Genomic DNA, 18,149 nt, shown 5'->3' on the forward strand with positions numbered 1-18,149 from the left:
CATGGCTAATGCAATGTCTCAGTCAACCATGTTACTGAAAAGTTGCAAAACTATTTTTGATTTCGATCTTCGCTTCTCCACTCGGGAACTGGCTTCGTATGACAAGAGCAGCTTCACTTTGTCAACTGAGTCATCTCAATTTTCATCGAACAATTTTCCTGTGTGTGTGTGTGTGTGTGTGTGTGTGTGTGTGTGTGCCCACGCACACATGCATGCTTCTGTTCACTGTGTATGTCTGGAGGACAGAAGAGAGCATCAGATACCTGGAACGGGAGTAGCGGGTAGTTGTGAGCCACCGTGGGTGCTGAGAACTGAGCCTGAGTCCTCTGCAATTGCAGCCAGTGCTCTTAACAGCTGAGCCATCTCTCTGCCCTCAACAACACAACCCTTTAAGGAAGGAAGAGACTCAGAATGTGAGCTGACACAGAAGTCTCCTGCAGTGCAGGATCAGTCATGTGCTCTTTGCTGGTTTTCTTCTCTCATTTACCTGAGGGACCACTCCTTTGCTTTGCAGTTCTCAGTCACACCATGGGACTGTACTTGCCATTTCTACTCCATGTGAGCCTCTGTTTGTTTAGTGTACATGGTTGTCGGGGCACATACATGTATGCATTTATTTTCTCACAGCTTAGACTTGTCTAACGGCACAGCTGGGATTGCATTTAGCCTGAAGTAACAGGGATTGTGCCTAGGCCACTACATGCTAGGAGCGGCTGTGGGGAGGGCCTTGAGGGGTTGTGTGGGAGTAGCTCCTGCATACCCCTTCTTCAAAATGAGCTGGGTGTCAGGTTATCAAACCCTACTTCGAAATAAACTTTGTCGTTAGACGGGATTCTTAACCTTGATTTTCCTTTTTTATCAGCTTTCTCTAGCATCTCTGTTTGTTATGGACTTAACATCTTCTTATTTACCCTCTGCAGCATGCTGGAGACTCAGGGCACCATCACCACTAAAAGCTACTGATCTGATATGGTGGCACAGGTGTCTGTAATCCCAGCACTCTGGAGACTGGGGGGAGGAGGCTCAGTTAAAGGCCAGCCTAAGAGACACAGTAAGTTCAAGTCAGAGGCCAGCCTACACTACATGAGGCCTTGTTCCCCAAACAGAAACAAACAAGAAAGACGAATTCTTTTAAAAAGCATGACAGCCCCTTAGTGAAATTGAAAACTTACTGGTTGCTCTCTTCTCTGAAATACCACTCACTGGACAGGCACAATCAGAACTGTGTATTAAAAATAGCACTCTTTCTCGGCTTTCTGTTGCGGTGGTTTGAGGGTATGAAGCCTGCCCTGGGCTCCCCTGGTTGATCTCAGCACCTGGTCTCCAGATGGTGGTGCTGTGTTAGAAGATTGGGGTGCACTCACTAGCAGGAGCAGGTCACTGGGACCTGAATCCCTGCCACCTGGTCCCACTCTATATCCCTTCCCTGCGCTCTGACTGCGAATGCAACGTTACCAGCTGCCCACACTCCTGTCTCCACCGAGGTGGTCTGCATGGCCTTTGTGTTGCATGCAAAAGAAACCCTTCCTTTCTTAATTTACTCTGTCCGGAGTTTGGTCACGGCAACAAGGAAAATTAACTGACACAGGGTTTGTGGTAGCCATTTAATAGATAACCAGATTTATTTTCATCAAGCTATTGATTAACCATTTTTGAGACAGTCTCACTGTATAATTTTACTGAAACTGTCATAAATAATTTTTCTTTTAAAATGTCCCCATTCACTAACATAAAATGCTGGAATGATTCAAATGATCTACAGTTAACTTAAAGAGCTACCGCAGGGTCCAGAGAGATGACTCAGGGGTGATGGTCTTTTACAGCTCAGTTCCCCGCACCCACAGCACCCTGTTGCTCAGCCTGCAGGGATCCAGCACCTTCCAGCCTCAGTGAGAGCTGCACGTGCCCCCACACAGGCTCACTCACATGCATACGATTAAATGTAACATAAAGAACAGCTTCATCTTTCCCTGTTCACCTGTTTAAAAATAGCCGTTTCTGTTTGTAGTGGGCCTGCATTGTAAATGTGTTGCTTTTAACCCTGTCCTGATATACAAAAAATGTAGTAAATATGACATTGTATAACTTTCCTTATGTTTTAAACTATAATTGTAATATGACTATCACCTGATAGCCACTATCTCCCTCATTTTCATACCAAGATAATATTCCTTGGGTGACTATGCACGTTTTCCTTTGATGAACAGACTTTGTCTTTGTGCTCTCTCCTCGTGTGCACCTTTCCTTTCTAGACTCAGAGTTTTCAGACTTGCTTTCCTGTGGAAGAGTTCAAGTTTGTTCCACATACTGAACAATTTTCAGGGTACTATAGGCTTTAGATTAATTATTGGAGTCAAAATGGCACTCATATCCAGTCAGTATAGAAGCCTATGCTTTTAGTTATCTTGAGAATGTGTGTGTGCGCGTGCGTGAGTGTATGTGCATGCTTCTACAGGTATGGAGTGGTAAGTGGGTTCCACCATTTTGGAGGTAAAGAGCTGTGGCCTACAAGTGCTGGACCCTGCCTGCTAATCCTCCCACTTCGGATTCCCCACCCTTTAGATAGCTTTCTTCATTCTTTTTAATAGTTTCAACCCTTTGATATTTTTTAGCTCCAATATTATTTTAGTTGCATGCTTTTACTCAGGCAGAGGACAGAGCAATTTTTCAGTGCTTTCTGATTGTCATTTCTCTTTTGATCCAGACTTGTTCTGAGGACCATGGGCCCCAATTCTGACTCGCTTTTCCTTACATACAACACCAAAATGAACCATTGAAGTACTACACCTCGGTCAGGTGCATGGCTGGGACAATAACATAAATGGTCATTGTCCTACAGGATTAATATGGCATTTTAAAATGTCCTCTGCTATCTGACAGTATGTATAAATGTATATAAATGTCTGTGTATGGACCATGCATGAGTGCACATGCCTATGCATGCCCATACATGTGTGTGTTCATGCATGTCTTTCAATGCATTCTTTTTTCTTGCCATGAGGAATTTGAATCTCAAAATAAATAGAGTCTGGGCACGTATGTCAGTGAGACACTATTTGCTTGGAGTCTAAGATATTGTTGTGGGTTCAATCCTTAGCAGAAATATCACTGCCCAACAATAAGTTAACTGACTGAGGTAAACCAAAGGACAGTGTTTTATATGTCCTAGTGTGTGGTAGTTACCCTGTGTTGGCTTCTCTGTGGTTTCTAGGTCAGCACTATGAACATCATGGGGTAACACACATCACACACGGGCTGCACACTGGTAAGCAACATACACCCCACTTAGACATTTAGTGTTGGTGCTTTAAACAGAACAGAAAGAATACAGAGGGTAAAGAGAAAACAAATCTTCAAATACCCAGCCAGGAAGATTGAAAGGATATAACTAAGAAATATACAAAGAGTTATAAATAACACAGCTCAGAGCTCTAATTAAATGTGTGACAAATTATATTCAGCAAATGAAAAATAGACATTACATTTTCAAGCAGACCATGAATTAGGTAGGTAACAAAAGGAAATCGATGATTTCTAAACCATGGGTGCTCCTCAGCCTCTAAACCAGCAATAATACTACACAAAAAATCCTAATATTAAAATGAATGTCTGAGATACTCATCAAGTCACCATGGTGTTGAGGCAGAAATAATGGTGGAATTAACCAAACTATCTGACAATGGTAAACAGCTTGTGGTAGACACTGAGATCAGTGGAGAGAACACAAAATATCCAGGAAGAACCTTCTCACAGATGAGAAGCAGCGTGAGCAAAGGTCACCAGGATCAGTGACCTGATTTGGCACAATGCAGAGGCCCATCATGTTTGGGATTTTAGCATCTACGCTGAGAAGTACTGCTGGACCCTGTCCTTGGGCACTTAAAGGCCATGGGATAGACTGGGGATTCTGGTATGAACCAAGTCCTTTCCTTGGCACAGACAGGGGTGCCATGCCCCATTTGAGTGCTCAATTTCACAGCTTATCTTCCACCATGCTCTCCTAAGAAAGTCACTGCCTCCCTCAGTGCTCACCATCTTTTCTCCTCAGATAATGCTTTCCCCTGCAGTTAGGTGCCAATCATGATTTGTGGGACGTAGAGAGCTTTGAAAGACCTTTGGACATGTGAATGCCTACAAGTTAAAATGAATGACCCCTAAACTTTCAGGTTTTGATGCAGAAAGACCATCCTGTAAATCATGGGCACCAAACTACCTAGGAAATCCACAGGAAAGCCATGGTAACTATACACAGCTAGTTGTTTCAAAGTGGATTAAATCTTTGTTAAAAAAAACACCTCACTGGAATATCTGACGGAGTCAGGATAGCAAGAGGTCAGACATAGGCAGTCTGCATTAAACTCTAGTTCTGTAGGAACTTTATGTGATACAGAGGCACTCCACGCAAATATAACTAGGCAACAGTTTGGGAATTTGCAGTTAAAAGAGGAAAAACCCCACAACTTTACTCACACTTCTAATATTTTTCAAGGTCCATGATTGTTTAAAAATTAAATGAAGAGATAAAGAGAGAGGCAGACAGAGAAAAAAGTAATAAACATTTCCCCAGGATTTTAAACATGTTTACTTTTCTTAGCTATCCTTCTAGAATGTTAGGACACCAGATGCAATGAAGTGCTATTTTTCCTGGTTCATCTGAAATGGATGAAATGGCCTCATTGATTTGACCATCAATGTAACATCCTATCACTTACATTTTTATGGTTCTCCATGTCCTCAATAAAATGAATACTGGCCAGAGTTTGACAGCAGCCTCTGTAAAGCAGCTCTCATTTCTTCTCTGCTTGGTATGTGTCAGAACACCAGCTTGTATACTGCAGCCTGTCTCGGCAGAGAATCTTTGGAGAGTTTTAGGGGCGAAGCTGCGAGTCCCCTGTGAAACTGGGATGAGCTAGCACACTGGCTGCTAATTGTCGGGTAGATGGGAAAACACTGGAGCGCCAAGATGTGATTATTTCTTTAGGCTCACCTGCTGGGAAGCACCTCCAGCAGCTCATCCAGGGACTCTATTTGTTGTTGATACCTGGGAGAGCTCCCTTGAAGAATGCAAAGCACATAATTACCAGCCTTTAGTGCAAACCCTTTCGGAGAAATTCTCAGCTAAGCCCACTCTTTAGAGGTAAATAGCAAGGGGGCTTGTAATTACATGAGCTCCTCTGTAGACATGAACTGACACAGATAATGCTAGATAATTAGTAGATAATTTTCTAGGTATTCCTGGCACTGAGCAATAAATTCACAGTGAAGTCAGACAAAGCTCCGAGGGTCACCCATGGCCAGCCTGTGGACAGGGCTAATTGGGGAGAGAGAGGTCTGCGCTCTGAAATGGGAGCAGCCATTGTCCAGTTGACGGCAGTTCCATAATACCCAAGGCTGGATAATGTGGTAATTGAAAGGCGGTGTGCACCACAGCATCTGCTGAATGTTAAGATATTTAGCCTTTCATCACGGGTTGGGAACTGCTTGAGCCTGGTGGGGTGGACCTTGAGCAGCTCCTCAGCAATCACACACACACTTTGTAGTTTTACCCTAGTTCACTTCATGGACCGAACTGCTAATTTGAACAGTCACACCTGTATGAGAGACAACTTGGTTAGCGATGGTGTTATCTCCTTAGAAATTAGTATGTGATGTGATAATGTCCTCAAGAAAGTCAGCAGTGAGAAATCTTAATTACAACTGTACTTTCTAGAAGTACCTCAAGAGAAAATTGGGTTCAGAGTAGGAAAAGTAAAACAAAAACAAAACAAAACAAAAACAAATCAAACCAAGCCAAAGCAAACCAAACCAAGCCAAACAAAACAAAACAAACAAAACAAGTCCACCTGAGCAAACCTGAGGAGAAACCCTGGGGCTTCGGCTGGCTTAGTTGTTGAATGGTCTTAGAGCAGCTTGGAGCTATGCTCCTGTCTCAGCTCCTCTGGCTGCCCAATCTCCCTCCTGTAAGCCGAGGCCTGCAAAGACAGTGTGTGAAGTTCAGTTATGTGACTGCTAGCGGAGAATGCACGCACTCCCCTCCTTGATAAGCCAGTGCTTCCTGCAAGACCACACGTGTAGAATTTGCTTTCTTATTCCTCAGTTTCCTCATCCGTACAAATAATAAAACCCACATCTCCAAAGAGGCATTACCTGATGGACCACAGAGGAGGATGTGCAGTGTGCAAACCACAGAACTACCTTTCATCACAGGTTGGGAACTACTTGAGCCCGGTAGGCTCAAGCCCACAGAAGCCATGAGAGACCACTAAGTGCTGTTTACATTGCCATGACTGACAGGTGAGAGAGGAGATGGAATTAAAGCTCCAGATAGAAATCTACTCCATCAGAGGAAACCAAAGTAGTGCTTGCAGTAGTGAGAAATGTGTTGTTAGTTAAAACGGTGGCCATTTTTTTTTCTCATTTGTCTAGCTCCTTTGTCTTTGTACTGGCAGATCCAGCTTTTTGTTACGTCATGTTCCGGTCATTTTTCATTTTCAGATCCTCTGAACTGATAGATTCTCTTCTCACCTATCTTCGCCATCTTTTCTTATCTCTGCCCCCCGACCCCCAACCTCAAAGGGAGAAGAATGCTCAAATGTCCCTGCCCAAGTCTTCTACTGCTTCCCTAATTGCTTTAGATACACACAAAAAATGTCTTGGTGGTCACAGTATTCTTGTAATGATAATGTCTACAAAGATGTGCTGATTTGATTTGAGCTTGCATTTAAGTAACACAGATAATCTGTGCACACAAAGGAGACATTTCTTTTCAAAGTTACAAACACGACAGAATTGAGACCGTACTGTCAGTATTTATGTTAGGATGTTAGCTTTCGGCCTTTGAGCCCTGTGGGACAGTTGGAGGGCCATACGTCAGGCAGCTTAGCTCAAGAGCCATCTCCAGAGGGCAGTGGGACAAGTCCAGGTCCCGTTTCTTCCTATCATTCATAAAGGAGGGTAAAAAGTGAAATGCCTGCTGGTGTCTGGGGACAACCACAGGCTTCACCATACATAACCTGGCTTTTAGAATACCTATAGAAAAAAGTATCTGGGGTGACGGGGCTCGCAACCTCCATGGATGGAGCTGGGAATTCCAGTAATGGGTTGGCTCCCATCTTCTGGAAGAGTTAACACCAGGAACTGAAGGGCTCCTAAGAGCATGAAGTGGGCTCACTAACTCTCACAGTTCTGATAGCTTCAGGGACCGTGCCAGCCACAGAAATTTTTATGTGATGTAAAATTCGTCTTTTGTGTTTCCAAGACACCTTTTTTTCAAAAATTTAATTTCAAAATTAAAATGAGTTCTTAAATGACGTCTTTTCTCAAATGAGAAAAAAATGACAATCCTACCATCCAGGTGTAAAGAACAGGCAGCACTTCTGAGGTGGACACTGCCACTCTAGGAAACCTCTGCACAGGATGCAGCCAGGTCTCCAGGCTGGCTGCCATGCCTGATCTCCAGCAGCAGATCTTAAAGCTTGATCAGTGTGCAACCCTGCCTGTGTCTCTCCACACGGTGATTATATATTGTTACTTATTTAAATTCCTTTAATACCATATTCTAAGTATACAGAATAATGGATTTCATTATGACGTTCTTCAGATCGGCACACAATGTGCTTTGGTTATAGCTGTCACTTTCATGGAGGGACCTTTTACAAGTTGATTGTGTCTTGGTTTTGTGGGCAGCAGCAGAGCAGTAACTAAAGGCCAGCATTAGTGAGCTAGTCAGTCTTCCTGTCTGACTACTGTTGTGGGGAGCTGCCCTGAAAGGTCACAAGGTCACAGGAGTGTGGTCAGGTCCTTGCAGGTTGGTCAGTGCAGGCTCTGGAAACACTGCGATAATCATGGTGGAGACCTGAGTTCCACAGAGAAGTTACGTTCTCAGCATCTTCTCATCCTCTTAGAAGCCTCAGATGGGTCTTGCCTGCTGGGTGGGCTCTCACACAGGTGGCCTCCACAGCTGTCCTCTGCCCCTCTGCTCTAACAGGTATGTGTGTGGCTCCTCTGGGGCTAGAGAGTCTTAGTCACTGAAGTCTCTGGACCTTCTTCTGGCGCCTCATCTCACAAGGATACATGGGTAAGACTTCAGAGGAAGAAGCCCTGCTGGCTTAGCAGAGCCACGCTTGTGCACAGCATGGATCCACACAGCGCTGTGCTCTCTTATCCTGATCTTCCTGCTTCCTGCCCTTCTTCACTGGCTCTTTCTTCAGAGGACATTGATCTTCCTCAGCTCCAATGCCTGCCACCTCCATGAAGCACAGACATGGCCCTCAGTGGTTTTTACCTTGCCCAGGCCTTGTTTTGTTAGAATGTGGCCAGGCTTGACCCTCTGCTCCGTACGGGTCTCGTGGTGACATTTTGTATTAGGTACTTATAGTATTGGCTTCCCACCTGCTCCTTCCTGAAACCAAAGGGAAAACGATAACTGCGAGTTGGAACTCAATAGAAAGAGAAATCTTCCCAGTGGGAAGCTGGGCCCAGTGACACAGCCTGGGAGATCAGTGCCTGATAGTATGGCACATGGCTCTAGGGAGAACAGGCTTTAGAAGTCCTGGATGTTTTCCTCAATGTACTCAATTCTAACTATACTTCTGGGCTTTGGATGCTCAGTGAATACACATGAGGCATGCTTTGTTCTTCTTACAGGATCCAATCATTTCATCTCCACAGGACTGCAGTCAGCAGACCCTATTTTGTGTGTAGTTTACATATGGGGAAGCTGAGGCACACAGCCAGATCTGTATAAGCTTTTGACCATTTTCCTTACCTAACATGGAGGAACCATGTCCTCAACCAGCCCTCCAGGCAGCCAGAATCTAAGCCAAGGTTCATAGCACATTGAACGCGCCTCAATTATGCAACGCCACCATACCAAGGAAACAGCTCAGCACTGTTTATAGTGCAGCCATGATCGCCACGGTCAGAATTATCACTGCTTTTAGTCAGTACCACTGAGGACTATTGCAAGGAAGGAAAAGATGTGTGAGAGGGCTGGCCCCAAGCATCCATGTGTGCCTCTGTGTGGTGTATCTGAAGACTTTCTGCTGGTGCTTCTGGGTAGGGTAAAAACTGGGACATAAGACTCAAAGGACCCAGAGTGCAGTGCCAGTGCCCGGATTTAGGACACATATCTCTCGTACTATGTCTGCATGTTAACCCCAATGGCCAGCCAAGCATCAGAAGACTTCTGAAATATCTCCGAGAGTAACTACGGAGTTTAAAACATGTGTGCAGAAATGACTAGCTCACCGCCAAGGGTAGAATCAAATCTGTCTCCTTACCTTTCTTCTCTCTTTTTCTTCTTTCTTCTTTCCTCTCTCCTCTTCTTTTTTGCTCCTCCTTTTTTCTTCCTCCCCTCCCTTTCTTCTTCCTTCTCTCCTTTCTCCTTCTATTTTCTTGCCTACTCTTCCTCCCCTTTCTCTCTTCTTCCTCCTTTTTTCTTCTTCTTCCTCCCCCTCTTCTATTGGGGGGAGAGCCGCTCCCTTAATGCACATATCGTGAAGAATTGCTCCTTGTCTCTTCATTCCGGGAAGTTACGAGAGACTATTAGCTCAGGCGTGAGCTTTCACTCAAGGTTTCCATGTTATTCCTGTGGCCCTTAAATATTTATTAACTACCAGCAGCAACTCTATTTCCTCCAAAGATTCTAATGCTGCCAAGGTCCCTTTGCTCTGGGGCTTGGATTCCAGAAGCAAAGCTGACAAGAAGCATGTGCAAGGCAGATAACAAGCACACAGACAGGCAGGAGTGTGTCCTGGAGCACTACCAGCATCCCCAGGCTTGGGTGAGAGGGAGGCGATTGGTCTGCAGCTGGCGTTGGAGGCGGAACACAGCGACCCTCCAGATCCAAGTGAGCCATTCCTATCCGTGCGCTGTGACCTCTGCCCTTCTCCGGAGCAAGCCCTTTACTTTCCATAGAATTTGTTCTCTTGCAAGGCTCCAGGCTACATGCAGAATAAAATCTGGACACTGGAGCAACACATATGTTGTTGGAAGAACAGGCATCTGCATGCAATGCCAGGGTGGAGCATGGGGACCAATGACCAGTCCTACCCGGATGCTCACTCTAACGTCTACTCAGAAGACGGACCTGAAAATCAGGAAAAGGCAGAAAAGGAAGGAAACCACTGAGCAGATCCCCTAAGCTCCTGGCTTTAGGCTGTTATTTGAGCTCCATCATTTATTTTGTGCTTGATGGTACATGAGGTCAGGGGCAAGTTAAATCGGAAATCTTTAAGGGCACCTCTACATGACTACAACTTAAGCTTGGACTCAGACATGACTAGACAATATGTTCATTGTAGTTACTTAAATGCCTTAATTTTCGAAACTACCAGAAGCTACATACGTCCTCTTACTAGCAATAACATAGCTAGGACATGCAAATAGGTTTTTCCTAAAGCTCTGACATTTTGCCTGTAGTGCAGCCGTGTCCAGCCTGCTCATCAGGACGTCCCAGGACTCTTTGATGTCTTTTGAACTATAAGCCTGAAGTACTTGCTGAAGACTTCTGCAAATACCCTTAGCAATGGAGAGATAGGCTTCGACTGCTGCTGCCCAGCATCCCCAAGTTCTTCCTTCTCAGCCTGACTCTACAAGGCTCTTCAGCTCCCCAGTGTCATCCTGGGCCAGTGAGCGTGAGACCATGCTTTGAAGCCTCTGAGGCACTGGAGTCTAATGACCTAGCCCTTTTGTAGTGCCAGAGTTTCCCCAACATGGAGGGCAGTGAGTTTCTGTCCAGAGCTCCATGTGTCTGACCATACAAGTTCAGCTTTTGTTTCATTTCATTCACTTTGTCACCTATTACAGTTATGCATTTTCATTCACTCAAGAAAAAGGTTCTGAGTAGCCTTCCATACTCACCCCTAAGGATATGGAGTAGCCCTCTGTACTCCAGCTGTCACAGAGTGAGCCCATTTCCTAATCCCAATGGTTAGCCCAAACCAGACAGAGGACAGGCCTGTAAGTCCCCAGGGCTAGCTCGGCAAGTCTTCCATCCTCTCTCCTGTAACTGGTGACTCTTAAACATGCTACCTTTTTAAAGTTCATGACTCCCCTGTGTCCATTCCAGCTTATAACTGGTTTGAACTAGGATTACTCCTGATCTAAGAACTGTCCTGCAATTGTATGACCTATTTGTTACTCACAGAGCTAAGATTACAGCCCAGGGCTTAGGTTCAGCCTGCATCCTCTCCTGCTCATATCTACCTTCTACTTAACTTGATAGGAACTGAGAAACCTGTTGAGGTCAATATTTGAGAGTTAAGCCCTGGCATTTTTTTTTTTGCATATACTTCAATTATCTTTCTATTAGACAAAACAAGAATGGTGGGACAGTATTAAGGATGACCTAAAGGGTAGGCAGTGTGTTCAAGGTATGGGGTATTTTCTAAAAGAGACAAGGAATAAGGAAGTTAAAGAAGACAAACACTCCTTACTGGTCCTGAGTAGAGTAAAAACAAAATGTGTGCTTTCAGCATGTTCTTTGTAAAGAGGCAGGGTTTGCTTTTAGAAAAGGTTTAAGGTAAAACAACAAAGGTGCAGTGTTGACTGTCCACATGGCTATGTCTGTCTGTCTGTCCCCACAGCCTTCCCCCACACCTCTCTGAGTGTCTTGGCCAGACCCCAGGAAGATGCTTGAAGATGGATGTGACAGCTGCTGAGTGACGCTTTGTTTTGTCAGCCTGTCACGGTAATCCTATCGTTTGCTATTGAAGACAACGTGTTCAATTTGAAAACATCAGATGTGTTTTATTGTACACACTCGTGTTGGGGACAACCCTGCCAACACAGGGGCTTTGTTCATTTCCATAAATCAGACATGTAAGGATCAGGGGGGATACACACAAGCCTTAGGGTTTAGAGAACATGGGCTTCCAACATGCAGAGGCAAGGGAGGGAGAGCACTGGGGACTCTCTTGGCTTTTCCCAGGGGTGCTAATGACTCAGATCCTGTCAAGAATGCTTCCAGTTCATGCAGGAGACAGAGGATTCATCTGCTTAATAAAGTGGGGAAGCATTTCCTACAGGTGAGTGCCATAGATCAAGGATAAAACGGAAGTTTTCGAGCCTGTGCTTTTGAAGTAAGCTTTGAAGGCTTCCTACCAGATCCTATGTTGAACGGGAGAGGAGGCTATATGCACAGGGACACCGCACAGCATAAGTGCCAGTGAGAAGAAGCAGGACATTAGAGTCAACCCTAGGCCCCTCTGCTCCTGCTTTGTGCATAACAGTGCCAAGCTATATGCATAGAAGTAATTCAGTCCGCCCACATGTTTATTTTGTATTAAAGAGGCCTGACCAACTTCTTGTACCCCTTTCTCTGGTGGAACAACAAAGTCTCACAGACCCTTCTTAGAAAGGTCGGGGTGGTTAAGGAGGAACCACAGCCTCCCTGCTACAACAGCCATGCTGGTATTAAGCTGAGAATACCTGTGGGAGTTCTGACTCAGAAGCAGGAGGACACATTGTGAGGCAGGTATCCTCCTCATTTGTCTGTCTGTCTTTCTCAGATATTGATACAACAGCACTTTCTGCACCGAAATATGATACCCTGACTCATTCTGAGCTCCAAACAGCCCCAAACCAAAGATGCCGATTGCTCGGTGTGCTAGTTGCTGTAACAAAACACCTAAGAAAAGCAACTTCTTGCAGGAATAGTTTGTTTTGGCTCACGGTTTTGAAGGTTCAGTCCGTTGTGGTGGGACACACAGCAGAATTCACAGTGATGGACTCTGCATGTTTGGTAGAACAAAGAGCTTGGGGCTGAGGCAGGAAGCAGAGCCAGTCTGAAATGTTCCCCTACATTTACAGATAGACCAGGTGTCCTAAAAGTTTATAGACCTTCCTAAATAATACCACTAGTGGAGAATGCAGTGTATAAACAAATGTGACTTGGGGACATTTCCTTCAAACCCTAATGGTTGGTATGTGAAGGTGATTTTGTGCATTGCTGATTGGGTCTGCAAAACACATGTACAAGAGAAGTTGTCATCAAAGACTTGATCCTGTGGAATTAGCACAGTAACAACACAAGGCTTTCCTGAGAAGGACTGAACGCATGAGCCCTTTTCTACAGGAAAACCTTATTCTACATTTCTGTCCTCTTCTATTTTATCTCACAAGTTTGACAATATTAAAATCCCCCCAACCATCCTCCATACCCCCACCCCCTCTTGTAGAAAGCAGGAGAACAATGACAGAGGAAGTGAGCTTGAAGATCTGCAGTTAGAAAGAAGGCTTGCTTCTCCACTGGGGGCTTCAGGAAAACCCAGGAAACCTACCTCTCTTTATGTTGTCACTGGTCTAAAATTTAAAGAAATTGGGGCAGGAAACAGACAGATTAGGCATTAATCAAGGCCTCTTTTTAAATGTTCCACAGCCTGAAAGGCCTTATAGGGGGCTTCTTCCTACAGCACCAAACACAAGCAATATGTAAATGTTTTCTTTGTCAGTTTGTTTTCCCAGGTGAAGACTCTTCCTGTCTGTGACAGGCTCTTCTGACCACAGCTCCCTTGTTTGAACAAAAAAAAAGAAAATCAGAGGGATCAGGTTCCTCTAACGAAAAAAAGAAAGACAAAAACCTGTTGTCCAGTTTCAACTTTGAAATCAACTTGACTGAATGTAGGGGGTTGATGAATAAAACCTATTTAGATAAGGTCATTTTAATTTATATTAGAAGGAGTAGCCTGGACTTCCAACTCTCCCCAACACAGACAAGAAATGGATGCATATAAAACTTCTGTTAACTTTAGCCTCTGCTTTCTCACTGGAAGGTAAACAAAAACCCTGTGGAAGGATGGGTCATGATTTGTGTCTCTTGGATACATCCCAGTTGTGACACCAGTGACATTTCTGTTAAGCCACTATCCTTCTCTCCTACTCAATTCTGTCCTAATTAAGTTTTCTCTGTAGTTTTTCAAAGTTGGGAAGTATGAGGTAGTAACAGCGGCAGTGAGATCCTGTGGGTGCTGGTCTCTCATTGACAGTGCTGTTGGCATGTCAGCATCATAGCATGAGTGCTTTGAAGTCCAGATCCAGTCTTGGGTTTAGAAAAAGCACTGCATACATTCCTGGGAGCATGTGCTGACCTCACAGACCTGTGGCTTCAGTCTGCCTGGCGATAGGAGTTTGGGAGAAACAGGCCAGACTCCTCACTCATCAGGAAGCCTGGGTGCCTTGCCCTTCTGCCCTGAACTCCTCATGTCCACTGACAACAAAGGTGTCTTTTAGCTAGGTTTCAACAGCATCAGGTCAAGCCTATATGTCCATGAGTCTGGGGCTCTGACCTCCTGGCTTGGCTCCCTGAGGTGTCTGAGTTTCTTTGACCCCTGGAATGTCAGTCCTGGGTGGTGTCATGCAGATGTGCTCTGGATGCTGTATGCAGGAGAAACTGTAAGAAAATCTTCACTGGGGAAAAACTTCTAGAATAAAAGGATGAGAAATAGGAATGTGAGTCAATGAACACTTTTAATTTAGAAGATATTATGAGGGCAAATGACAAGTTTTGCTCCGGGCTTCAATTTCCACTTGCACGGTCTTCTGTGGAAGCTGATAGTGCCTGTCACAGGGTTGGATATATAGGAATTGTGATAATCTGGAGAGCTAACTCTACCATTTAGAAAGCAGAGTTCGTGAGCCATTCAATAAGCTATGCTGACAGGCTATAAGCCAACTTCTACCTTCCCATAGCACAGGGGAATTCACATCATTGCCTGCAATATCCAGACACAACTCAGAGTTAAATAAAGGCTGGATCTCCCTAAAATAACACTGCACACTGAGAACTGGCCATGACCTGAGGGATCTACACATAGGGAGACCTGCAGAGCTAGACGATTCCTTAACTGACTTGAGAGATGTGCAGGATCCTCACAGCTCTTCTGTGAGGATGGCTCCTCCACAACCCAAAGCTGAAATAAAGGCAGAAGTGAGGACTAGCAAGACAGGACCAACAGGGGTCATGGGGCAAAGGGAAAGGTCAAGTGAACACATTACCGTGATATTATTAGGTATGGGAGTTACACAATAGAGTCTTTTACTTTGTATGTGAACTTAAGCATTTAGTAGCATTAAAGGAATGAGGTATGCCATTACTGTCTTGAAGTACCATGTAAGTCATGCCTAGCCACTGAAGAGTGTGTAGGGTCTTGATCTCATCTCCTTGGGTATGCCTGTGATATCTGGGGGTCCTTCCATCAGCCTTCATTTCTTCCGTATCTCAGAAACATCCTGGCTATGCCTGCACACAAAAGGTAGGCTCCGCCTATGCCTACAACACACAGCAGTAGTTTGCTTTGCTTTCCTGGTTGTCCTTATGCTGCTTTGAAATTTTTAGAACTGTTATGCAACCCTCCTGATGAGCTGACAAGGTCCAAAACACTTATTTAGCCCCTGGACTTTGTGGTATAGGTTGTCATGTTGAGGTGATCAGAGCTGCTCTCTGCATCCAGCAATCTGCAAAGCAGCCTTGGGTTTCTATTGCACCAAGAGGCTTACTGTTCACCCCAGCATCCCCTGCTTCGGATTCTAGACTCAGGCTCGCCTCATGCTCCACCGTGATGCTCCCATTGTTAATGTCTGTAACAACAGCAATACAGTAGATCAACGTTGAGCTTATTTTGACTCCACTGGGACAGATGGTAGGAGAGATACAACACAGTGCAAAACTCTCAATGCATAACATGGTTAATAACACAAGAAAACACACTTTCTCTTCCTATTTTTATTTTTTACCAAGACACAGAATAAGCATATGTTTGTCACATATGCTGTGTACTTAAGAGCCTGGGTCCCACTGGAACAGACAGGCTAGGTCTGAAAGCTTACCTGAGCTCTGATTGGCCATGAGGCTGAGCTTGTAGGGACCAGTCATTCTTCAGAGCCTCTTTTGGCACAGGCCAGAATAATCACCTAAGTGGGTGTAATGGGAACCACCAGCCCCTCACTCCCACACGCTAGGAAGAAGAGCTTGGCTCACTTGCTATTTGGTTGAATGGAAGAAGAGTGGCTCTGTTCTACATCGGGCTTTTTCTGCCCTTTTGATCCATTCTCTCAAAGAAATGCGAAAGTTTTGTGTGTCCCCATGAATCTGTACCTGTTCTCCATCATCATGAAGGAGCACACACAGTCTTGTGGCCCAGGTACCCACACTGAAGTTTTGTCAGACGTCTCCAATATCTGGGACTCTGCAGATGCTATTCTGTTCCTTTCCTTTGTTGAACACCACTATGCTCCAAAGCTAGGACTGTGCAGTGTTCAGGAATCCTGTGCCACTAGAATTATGCCACAGACATTAAGCCCTTAGTACAAAGCCAGCCTCACATGCTGTAAGCTCTTACTCAGTGTCATATGAAACCAAGCTCTCAAAACCACTTACCCCAATCACTCATCAAGGATCAATTACAGCACGGGTAATTTAAGTGGAAAACTTAATTTTGAAGTTATTTCTGAAAATATCTCTTTAGGTCTTAAATGTGATCTGGCAACATTAAATTAAGAAGGCAGCTTTCTCTCTTAATCTCTTAAATTCTATGGACACGTTATCTCTTTAGTCAGCCAATGAGGGGCCGGTACTGTCAGTCTCGGGATTCTATGAAGGAGTGTTCTTTGCATGTCTGAGGCTTTTTGTAGAGAAATGGGTGGCTGTTAACTGGGTATATGCTTCAAATACTCAGATCTAGAGATCATGAGGAAGGCTGTTGGAGTTCTTAAAGAGAAGCTGTAACTTTCATGGAGTACGTGGATTCTCTCCCAGCAACTGTATTCATAACAGTCAGCCAAGAGTAATAAGCAGCTCGCATCTTGGAGTCTTTCCTGTGTGAGCTTTGTTCGGAAATCTGGAACTGACAACATGAATCCCAGTTAACTAGGGTTTCCAAGAATGGCCTGGAGAATGGCCAATGCAGGATACCTTGTTCCCCAGCCATGATCTTAAGTCTATGCTGCTGGTTGAATTCTCTGCTATTTCTGAAGGATTTCAGTCTTCTTGCCATGATTGACAGGCCACATTCTTCCCAGCTAAAATCTAAAGTCTTGGGTGAACAGGATGAACTGAATACAAGGAATGATTAGAGCTACCCACCCCACCCTGAAGGGCTGTAGATTTTCATATGCACACTGCAGGAACAGGTCCTGTGGCCAGCCTGGACATGCTTGGGATACCGGAGGAGGAGGACGAGGACTGACCTGTTGTCTGTTGTTTGAAGATGAGATATGTAGGCACTTGCATGCGTGAGGCTTTGGTTCTCAGAATGTTCCCCTTTCAAGACAAGGTGTGTGGCACACAGCTGCACAGCACTCTATGCTTGTCCTGGATGGCTGATTGGCAGTTACTTTCCCAAAGTCCACATACTTCCTTCCAGTTGATCTCCCTAGAGTCCTCCAAGAGAGACAAAGGCAACACTGAACCTGCTATCTGACATGCTCTCTGCTACCGTGTGGCTCTTCCCTATATAGATCTCATAGTCTGTCCTTGATGGGAAGTGAGGACTCTGGAATACTGATTGCACTGGTTAGGCCTGGCTGCCCCTGCTGGCCTCAAAGTGGGGCTGTTAGCTGTTGTCCTGAGCATCAACCCAGAGAAAAAGGTAGTGATTCTAGAGAAGCACATCCTCTTCTTATCACAAGGGAATGAGTTCTGACTTTGTGGTACTTGAGAAGGCCCCAAGCTATGTGGATTCCCTGACTCTGGTGACAAGTGGAGAGTTGATTTTTGTTGTTGTTGTTGTTATTGTTGTTCTTATCAAGGATACACACACACATATGCAATGCATATAGACACACACAGACATATATACACAGATATACACCCATGCACACAGACGTACATAGACATACCTAGACACACCCAGACACACACACACACACACACACACACACACACACACACACATATATATATATCTGCTGACATACACATACACACATATACACAGATATACACACACAGACACACACACACACACACACACACACACACACACACACACACACACACACACACACACAGAAGGCTTATCCCAGATGCAAATAGAAGGAGAAAATCAATGGTCATCTTAACCCCTAAGTCACATTATAATCAGTACAAGCCAGTGTTTTAACAATTGAATACAAATAAATTTGTTCTTAAGTAGATTTTCTTTGCCCGG

The sequence above is a fragment of the Rattus rattus genome, chromosome 2 (genome assembly GCF_011064425.1).
Source record: "Rattus rattus isolate New Zealand chromosome 2, Rrattus_CSIRO_v1, whole genome shotgun sequence".
Lineage (NCBI taxonomy): Eukaryota > Metazoa > Chordata > Mammalia > Rodentia > Muridae > Rattus > Rattus rattus.